A 7590-nucleotide genomic window follows, 5' to 3' on the forward strand; every position below is an offset into this window, starting at 1 on the left:
TTTTCTTATAGTACTTTAATAGTTTTGATTTTTCGATTAGAATTTATGATGATCTATTGATTGAGAGTTTTAAACCAGAAGATAATTTCAGAATAAAAGAGGATCTGAAGAAAGAGAAGCCATAGTGTTCCTAGAGCTTTGTTGAGCTGTAGCTATTATTTTTTTAATAGCCTTCTAAATCTCATTCCTTTGTGTCCAGTAGGGCGCAATACAATTATGATGAAAAAGAACACTCTAGATTTTAAAATTAAATTTAAAAACAAACAGTTCTATCCACTTGAGGAATTCACCATTCCTCTTTCTATTTTGCTATTTGTGTATTTCTGAGAGAAGGCCATGTGCTACCAGAAGGGCCATAAGCTAATGGCAGTATTTTTTTTTTTCAAGTTTTTAGTGTCCCATGCAATTCAACACTAACATTTCATTGATTATGAAATACAAACTGGTATAAAATAGTGCATAGAACCTAGCTCTATGGAGTAAAAACCCTAGCCCTGCAGTCAGAAGCCGAAATCCTGCATTCCATCTCCTATCTCAGAGCATTTCTCGTTGATATGATTTCCTGAATAAATCTGTATAAAATGGAGATGAGCTCTGTTATGTTATTTAGTTAACAATAAGAGAGCAAATAGATACATTTTAAGTGATTTGAGCTTATTACTTGGTGATATTCATATGGAATATGAATTTTTGGAGGGAGGCTTTACATGTAAGCTTTTCTTTTTCTTTTTCTTTTTTTTTTTTTTCCACCATGTTAGTTAGTATTTGCTTACCTCCCCCTATATTTTGGTCCATTTTTAAAAATGTTCTTTCAGCAAGTGTTTTTCTAGGTACTGAGGATATAGCAATGAACAAAACACATATACACACACAATTCTTGTCTTCAAAGAGCTAATATTCAGAGGAAAGGACCAGAAAATCAGCAAATACACACATAACATATAAAGTATGTCAGAAGTCCATAAACACAATAAAAACAATAAAGAGGGAGGATAGAAGTACTGGGAAAAGAGTGTTTCTGTCATGACTAAAATAAGAGAATCCTAAAGATTTAGCAGTGAATTTTAAAGAATATGTAAGGAGAGCCCAGAGTTTCAAATGCACTGAAATGACTTTCGGTATCATAATGAGAACGAGAACTAGACACATATGAGTAACCAATCATTTGTGAACTTGTTGGCTCTATTCAGAGTCAAATGACAGCTTCCATCATATTTTCTCAAGACATCTCAGATGTGCTCAAGATGCTAACCTCTTACATCTTAATCAGCAGTTCCATTAGTCTTTAGTTAACTCTGAGGCATTTGCTATTGATAATGAAAGATCAGTGCAGGTATCATTAGGAGCTGGTGAGATTCTTGTTCAAATTATGTGATTAACCTCAAAAGATGAAGCATGATAATCTCTCAGCTGGGGTAAGACATATTAAATGTGAGGACCTTTTTTCCAACCCCTAATGTAGCATCTCCTCTGTGGAGCCTAAAGCTTCAAAGGCTGTGTTGGATTTTAACACTCTCTGTTGAAATGGTGATAGCTCATGAGTTGCTGACTGAACTTTCTCCACTCCTAGATTATTAACACAGTGATGATGTTTGGTTTGGCACTCAAGTTCCCATGTGATCCAGCTCTAATTTATGTTCCCAATTTTATTTCTCATTACACTCTTTCACAAACCAAATGATTTGCTTTACCCACTGCATGATGACCTTTTTTATTCGTGTTTGTTTATTCTGCTTGATATGATTTCTCCTCTTGTCTGTACTTTGAAATGCCATCTATCCTTCTATACCTATTCTAAAGGTATTTAAAGGGATCTCCTTTCTTGACACTAAAACTTGAACCAATAAATATTGTCATTAGCTTTTGGTCCTTCCCTCTGTTTTTATTTAATCTAATCTATCTATTTATCATCTATCTCTCTATCTATCTATATCATCATCGTCTATCTCTCATCTCTTATCTGTCAATCCATCCTTCCCTAAGGTATCTAGTATTGATTTATAATGAATAAATAAGTGATGGCATTCTAAGATGGGGAATGGGAATATTTATGGAATATGGACATGCCGTAAAATAAAGATAGTCTTGAGTAGATCCTATAGTCTTCGTATGACAAAATAAGAAATAAAATATAAACACTCCTTGTTCAAATTGGTCAAGGACCAGGGAAGCTATCAGGTGGTCCGCCAGGGTGCTGACCTGTGTGAGATAAAGCCAAACAATGTTTCTTTTGAATTCGGGAAGAATACTTGTAAGCATATGCGCCCCGACCTCATAAGGGTATAAGCTGTGCTGACCTCACTCACTTGATACCTGTTGGCATGTGAAGGTTGGGTCTTGTTTCCTACCTGAGCTCTAAAGATAAGAAGGCTAATAAATTTAATATAACTTTTATACTCCTGATTAGTTGAATCTGGTCTTTCTGAATATCACTGCTTTTCTCAAAGTCTAGACAGCAGATGTCTCATTTTTTTTAACTCCATTCTTTCCAGATATTTTCCACAAGTTAAAGGATGTCCTGAGAGAAAAATGTTAAGACAGTAATTTTAGAACAACTCCTAGGACCTCAAGAAAAGTCAAGCACCAAGATGCAGCCAGTTTTTAGAATGGAGTGAATTATAGGAGCATATAGCTTGGCCTAAGTCAATAACTGAAACACTTATATCTGATGAGCCAAGTGGGAAAAAATAGCATTTGAAGCCCAGAGTCAGGTTTAGTTATGAGTCAAAGGTGAAGTCAGTACTTTTTAAAGTTTCATTTTATTTATAGGACTCTCTAGTAAGTATAGAGTTTCCAAGAAAGTAGAAGACATGGTTCCTGATCTACAAGCTTTTAAAGGAAATGAATATGATGAAGTTAATGGAAGTATTATTAATTCATATGACTGAAGCCTATAACCAAACTTACAAAGTAGGGCACTATTAATTTACCTGATTGGAAATTTCAAATTAAAGGAATGTTCTAAGTATTATTTATAATGTGTGGGAAAGGACCTTGAGACGGCATGTTGTTACTGCATCTAAATTCCATTAGACTTCATAACCTGACAAAAGGAAAAGAAGGCAACCATCTCCTGAGAGCTACTGGTGTAGATTCAGGAATTACCAAACCAGAGACTGAGGAGAGAGACATAAAAGTAACTAGGAAGTGCTGCTAACCCATAGACTGTTCCCAGTATAGTACCCATAAGCCCAAGATTCACCTGAATCCTGCCTTACATTAAGTTCCTATCTCAATCTTTTAGGAATCTCTTCCTAGGATTTAATAATATAATTGTTCTGTTATTTGATAATGGAAGTTAAGCCTATGCATTTTCGTAATCACCTTCTCTTGGACACAACCACTATATAAAGAATGAAAATTGTAAAACATTAATAATGTTTTCTTTTGGCTGTATTGTTTTCATTTATATTATTTCATTTGGTCCTCATAATAAACTGCTAAGGTAAGTGCTAGCCATTTTATAGGTAAGGAAAGTTGAGTCCTAGGGAAATTTCATGATACTGTTTTTGAAACTCTATGTTCTTTCACTTGTATACACACACACACATACATACACAGTGTAAGAGAAAGATAAAAAAGCTATGGACATAATTTGGACTTCAGAATGAGGAGTCATATGAAGTTAATCTGGAAAAGGATATTATTGGAGTCAGTCTGATGTGGATTTGAGTCCTTCATCTACCTTTTATTAGATTAGCTATGACATTGGCCAAGTTCTCAACATTTCTAAGCCTAGATTTTCTCATCTATAAATGGGAATGATAATAATAATAATAGCAGAAGCACTTTTATGATGAAATGAAAATAATGTAAGCACCCAGCTCATAGAAAGTAATCAGTAAGATTTAGCCATAATAAAAATGATGATTATCATTATTACTTTTTTTTCAATAACAACAACAAAGGTGGTAAAGTTCTTAATTTTGCTGAAAGGAGAAGATATTTAAAGAATGAACAGTAGCATCATGTTTTATATGAAAGGCAGTGTTTAAACTCTTCCTCAGAAAAGAATCTTTACCAAATAAGTATTAAAATGTGTTGGTAATCATTAGGTCAGTTGCCTAAGAAATCACAGCAGTGTGTCACTTCCCTGTATACTTTCTTCTATTTCTTCAGCCCTTGGAGAACTTCTAAGGCAGTGTACCTTGCAAGGAAGCATCTCTGTGTGTTCATCATGAGATCACTCTGCCCCCAACTCCATCTATGGCTTACTTCATGAAAAGCCTTACCATTTTGGGGCTGCATAAGGTTTATGCTTTTAGAGGGACACAAGTTGATGAGGGAAAAAATAATGTTTGTAATTTTGAGAAGTATCAATCACACATGGCAGGTGCTGCTCCACCAATATCCTGGTGATCAAAAACATATGGTAGTTGAGGCTGTTCAGGAAGGTGGATAGCAGAGCAGCAGCACATAGACATGTTTTGGGTTTCCCAGCCCAGGGAAATGAAAAAGATCTTATTCTCGAAGTGGAGGGATACAATCCACCAAACATTCCACAGTCGTTACTGCTGGGTCAGAGTATTATAAGGTAGTTTCTTCAGTACTTTACTCCTTATTGACTTTTTAAATTTATAGTTGGAATATTCAAACAGAATAGAAAAGTATTAAATTAGAAGTAAACCCCTCCTCCTCCTATCCCCTTCAAAAAAATAATGCCTTGTATCTTATCCCAGAAAATTGTTTATACATATACCAATATATGCATCACATCTACAAATATATATTTTATCCATAGAAATGGGATTTTTACCTTATATGATATCTTTTATAGTTTGTTATATGGTAGATATTAATCTATCTTATTCTTTTTTTAGCAGCATCACAGTATTCCATGTACGGGAGTCCCACAGTTTATTTAGCTAGTCACTGATTAATAAAAAATCTATTACTTTTATAGTCAGAAAAATGTAATGCCCCTTTTTTAAGTTTTTGCTGGGCCTCATCCTATAGTGAACCAAAACCTCTCTGTTTATTATATGGTCACAGGGGGGAAAAAATCACCATACGTGTGTATGTATGTGTATGTGTTTGTAACTTATTAAAATTTCCTTGAACTAAATTTGTACGTTATAAAAAGTTTTGAGTTTTAAACATTAGAATGCCCCCAGGCAAAGTGGATAATGTCTCTTCATGATCCTGGTTGAATTATGGTCTGTCATGGAAGTTGGCAAACTTCTTGAGAGTTTTAATGCAGTCACTGATTACAGTGTCTGAGATTTTATTGCAATTTCCATTTGAGTTAAAACCGATTTTGCCTCCAAAATAAAAGCCTTTAGAAACAAGGAAAATAATTATTCTTTCCCATGGTAGGAAATCTCCTAACATAAAAAAGAAAAATATTAAGAAGTTGCTGAAAAGTTGATGCAAAAACAAAATCCCTTTGGAAGATTTGGTCTATGAAACTTTATTCTCCAGGTATCTGCTAATATCCCAGCTCCCCAAGGAAGAGAAAGCCAGATGCTGAAAAATAATATATGCCAAGGTTTATTGTGATCCTAGTAAAAAAGACAACTGAGGCTTTGCGAAGCCATATTGCTTTGAGTTTAAAAAGCATTTACCCCATGTACTTTTCAATAGGAGAAAGAATTGTGTGTGGGAGGGGCATTGGCATGATTGCTTTATGTAAAATGTGGAGATTTGTACAACTCTAATATAGAAAAGTAAATGCACAAGCAAACCATCTTCTAACTTTGAAAATGTGGCTGATTTTAACAACTCAGTACATCCAGGTCAAGAGAAGTTGCCCTCAGCAGATGGAAGACTTTAAGAATAAAAAGCTTCATTTACATTTAAAATATACTGAGTTACCCATGATTCCCAAGGAATATTTGATTGTTCTAGTTATATCCATGACTCATTTCTGTTATCATGTGTCAGGTAATGGATTTACCTCATAATTCCTTAGCAGGTGTTTTCTGTGGTTATGAAGAAAGGGAGAAGTTAAGAAGGGGGCTTTTATCAAATTATCTTGTGATAAACACACTAGGTATCACTGCTTTCAATGGGACTGGAAAGGAAGATGTCAGAGGGCACAGAAAGATAATGAACTTGGTGGAAAAAAGGACACCTTGACTTTAAACCTCTAATGACATGGAAAGCTGCCCAGGAGAATTTTTCTGTTTGTTTATGCCTGTGGTGCTCCTATTTTATTATATTTGGAGTTCTTTTTTTTTTTTTTAAGAAAAAGTCTTGTAATATTTATATTTAAACCATATTTGTTCAGAAGTAATTTATTGAAGCCATTCTGTAATGTATTCCTCCCTTAACTTTTTAAATACCTCACAAAAGAAATTAAGGCTGTTTGAGTTTGTTGGTGGTACAGAATATATTAAGGAGGCTTGATCTCACATCCTTTGTAAAAGAGTTATGACTAAGCTTTAGAGATGAGATTCACATATTCTCATGACAGTGTAATGGAAGTGATTTTCTTCTTTCTTCTGCCTTATCCTGCCTCTCATTTTGTGTTCTTTCTCTTTTCTTGCTCTTCCTTTCTCTCTCCCAGTTTCATGAAAATTCATTTATCTGTGACATTTAAAGACTCTGTCTGAGAGGTGTCTGGAGCTGTGGCCGGCTGTGTACATCAATAGTTTCTTAGAATCTGGCACTCTGTCAATATTTGGGGGCCTGAGTAACTGCACTTAAATGCTGTGCCTGCCAGCCATCATGCTCTTAGTGTCTCAGTAACGAGTCCGAATGAATGGATATTAGCATGTCAAATCCTTTCACAATTGGCAATGCTTTATAGACAGTATATGGGCCTCTTGCATTTGCCCTCTGTACTGTTCTGATGTCCTCCTCATTTATGTATTATTTTCCTGTTTAAAAATAAGAACCCTCAGAAAGTACTATTATGAAAACCAAGGTAAATAGCATGATTTGTACAGTCTTGATTTGGTAAATTTTTTAGGATGTAAGGTGATTGTATATAGACTATTAATATTTTTAATTTTACATTTTATGTTTTTCTTTCTGTTTATCTTGTGGTATTTTGGGCCAAAATTTCTGTTGCTATTTTTCTGGTAGAAATATATATGCTTCTAAGGCCACTGGAACTTTCTAGGTGAAGTCTCCATAATTTGTGTGTGAGTCTCATGTGATAGAGATATAGCTACATAAAGAAGGGGCTAGAGACATGAAGTTTTCCAGAAACATCTATCTACATTTTCAATCTTTTTTTTTTTTGCATTTTGGGCTGAGAATAGAATTGCATTAACGCAGTTGCAATGCAACATTTGAAGGCATATAGAGGACCTCTGGAGTCTTCAGTTGTAGTACTTGAGAAAGAGAAATATACAAATTTATTTATTTACTTTTTAATTATTAGCCTATTATAGAGCTAAAAGTTCATTTGACCAGCTATATCATTTGACTAACATAATATCTGCTGCCTCCAAATATTACATCACGTTTACAGACATCATTTTTTTTTTTAAGTTCCATCGCTCGTGATCTTAGGTAGGAAGAATTTCTCTCGGGAATGTTGTATTGAAATAGGCAATATGAATTGACAAAGGAATGTCACAAAAATGCCAGCTATCAGAATCTTCTGGTGATATAAGGACAGCCCCTAAATTTTAAAAAAGA

General features: G+C 34.5%; 1 protein-coding gene across 41 annotated transcripts in view; it reads left to right on the forward strand.

Annotated features, from left to right (window-relative positions):
- ZBTB20 (zinc finger and BTB domain containing 20) overlaps positions 1–7590 on the forward strand; it is an 893822-nt gene that overhangs the window by 594532 nt on the left and 291700 nt on the right. The gene's annotated exons all lie outside the window — the stretch shown is intronic.

This window comes from Tamandua tetradactyla, chromosome 10 (assembly GCF_023851605.1).
Source record: "Tamandua tetradactyla isolate mTamTet1 chromosome 10, mTamTet1.pri, whole genome shotgun sequence".
Classification (NCBI taxonomy): Eukaryota; Metazoa; Chordata; class Mammalia; order Pilosa; family Myrmecophagidae; genus Tamandua; species Tamandua tetradactyla.